Raw genomic sequence first — 2,759 nt, 5'->3', positions numbered from 1 at the left:
AATTTTATATTTGCATTATGCAACCAATTTTAAACTAAAGTATTATCATGCATATTACATATGTTTCTATGCCTCTACATTTCACCTGAAAGAAGGACCAGGCTTCCATGAATTTGCACACTTCTGTGTTCAAGTGACATGATGATTTAGCCAAATTCTACTTAGAGATCCTATCAGAGAGCAGCAAGGTAAGATAGCAGAAACAGAAACATAAAAAAGGAATTAGGGCTGTGTCACTGTGAGTGACACATGACATGGTCAGTGGAGGGCCTGGAGAATCACTGGCACTGCCTCCCTGCCCTGTAAGGCTTAAGTCCCTAAAGCCAGCCACCGCTAACTGTGGGTAGAGGTGAAAAAACAAAAGTCTTTTGTGGGAATTCAAGCTGTGCATGAACATGGTGTAGTGGACTACCATTCTCACAAGAACCTGATGGTGTGCTTCCAGTGCCAGCATGGCCCTGATACCAGAGGAAGTACAGGAAACCCCTGTAAGAACTCAGAATATTCAAGAAGCATCAGCTCAGCTAGAAGACTTTCTCTTGGTGAAAATACTGGACACATGGGGATGCTGAGAATCACTTAACTCTAATCTCTCTTCATCGTGATGGAGAGTTTTTCCTTGTTGAAGAAAAGATGGTGTACTTTCTGTATGGCATAACAGAAGTGGAGATCCCTAAATACCCAGAAACAGAGGAAACTGCTTGATAAACTGGGATTTGGTTAGAGACAGGTGGAACTAAGCTCACAAATCTTCAGAAATCAACTTTCAGGGACTTGCATTAAAAAAAAAAAATAAGCCTTGAAAAATGGTTGAAGCTACAAATAAGTAAGTCAGTCATTTCAGTTGCTCAGTTGTGTCTGGCTCTGTGACCCCATGGATCGCAGCATGCCAGGCTTCCCTGTCCATTACCAAATCCCAGAGCTTGCTCAAGCTCACATCCATTGAATCAGTGATGCCATCCAACAGTCTCATTCTCTGTCCTCCCCTTCTCCTCCTGCCTTCAGTCTTTTCTAGCATCAGGGTTATTTCCAATGAGTCAGTTCTTCTCATTAGGTGCCAAAGTATTGGAGCTTCAGCTTCAGCATCAAACTTCCAGTGGATATTCAGGACTGATTTCCTTTAGGATGGACTGGTTTGATCTCCTTGCAGTCCAAGGGACTCTCAAGAGTCTTCTCCAACACCACAGTTCAAATGCATTAATTCTTAGGTGCTCAGCTTTCTTTATAGTCCAACTCTCACATCTATTCATAAGTACTGGAAAAACCATAGCTTTGACTTGATGGACCTTTGTTGGCAAAGTAATGCCTCTGCTTTTTAATATGCTGTCTAGGTTGGACATAGCTTTTCTTACAAGGGGTAAGCATCTTTTAATTTTATGGCTGCAGTCACTGTCTACAGTGATTCTAGAGCCCAAGAAAATCAAGTAGAACAGGAAAATCAAGTAGAGCAGTGTAAGGATCAATTTAGAGCAGCCAGGTGCAACTATGTGGCCATTGATAGGAAGTATAGCAAATTGTTTCATTATAATGTTTCTGTATAGTCCCATCAAAAAGCATTAGCAGTTTTAGGAAGGGCTCTCTCTGAAATGGAGAAGGAAATGGCAACCCACTCCAGTATTCTTGCCTGGAGAATCCCAGGGACAGAGGAACCTGGTGGGCTGCCATCTATGGGGTCGCACAGAGTCGGACACGACTGAAGGAACTTAGCAGCAGCAGCAGCAGCAGCTCCCTGAAATGTGAGCCAATCAAGATAGGTAGGGGGAAAGACCAGCTTTGGAGACTCCTTTAAAAGAATAGTTGAAGGGTGTTCTAGTTGAAGCCTGTGCCATTGCTTCTCCTAAGGAAGCAGATAGAGAAGGGCATTTTAAAGTTAATGCTGGGGCCTCCAAGCTAAAGAAACAGAGCTGTTTTAGACTGCCCTGCTTCTCCCCTGGATAACCCCCATTCTGTAAGCTGTTGATTTAAAACCCTAATTATGGAAATTGCCTTAAATTGTGATGACTTTTAATCTGTATGAATAATGGACAGAAGCAAGTGTGCAAGACTAAGACAAAAAAACTTCGAGATTTATGGTGAACAGGTCAAAAGTTGCCACCACAAAATTTTGTTAACTTTAAATGTTTAATTAAGTTCCTTGCAAAGCTTGCTTATACCAACAACAGTAACAAAATGCACTGTAATCATTTCTGTAGTTAGCTTGTTATGGACCAAAAATGAAGGAATGCTCTCAGAAATGGCTGTGGCTGTAGCCACTCATGTGGTTACGGTGATTGAACCAGTCATTCAGGATGCCAGCTGGCTCTTCCCTGTGAGGGCGAGATGTAATGTATCAGAGCACTGTGCACTTCTGCACATGAATTCCATCACGCATCCCACACTGCACATGACTAACTCAGGGGCCCTGGACAAGTGGCCTGCTGGTATGGTAGTGATGGAGGGAGACTTGACTAAGAAGGGGAACTTAAATGTAAAGCTTATGGTTTGCTAGAGTCGCAGTCTAAAGAAAGCATATAACCACTGCTTTCCAGCTGCCTCTCCCATCAGCAGACCACATCACCTTGGTTTCAGTGGACCAAGCACCTTCCCACGACTCTACTCCTGAAAGCAGTGAAGTGAATAGAACTACCTCTACTCTATGGACACACTGGAGCAGGGGCTAAGCCCAGATACAGCAGTCCTCTGAAACCTGAGGACTTATTTCCATAGCCATTTCCTCACCAGGGAGGAACTGCAGTCAGATAACTGTTAGGCAAAACCAA

At 43.2% G+C, this 2,759-nt stretch overlaps 1 pseudogene; it reads left to right on the top strand.

Moving 5' to 3' along the window:
- Nucleotides 1-452: 452 nt before the first annotated feature.
- Nucleotides 453-2,488, top strand: LOC120875315 (annotated as a pseudogene).
- Nucleotides 2,489-2,759: the final 271 nt, after the last annotated feature.

Source organism: Oryx dammah, unplaced genomic scaffold (genome assembly GCF_014754425.2).
Source record: "Oryx dammah isolate SB20612 unplaced genomic scaffold, SCBI_Odam_1.1 HiC_scaffold_16, whole genome shotgun sequence".
NCBI classification, from domain to species: Eukaryota; Metazoa; Chordata; class Mammalia; order Artiodactyla; family Bovidae; genus Oryx; species Oryx dammah.
This window is presented reverse-complemented; position numbering and strand designations above follow the sequence as displayed.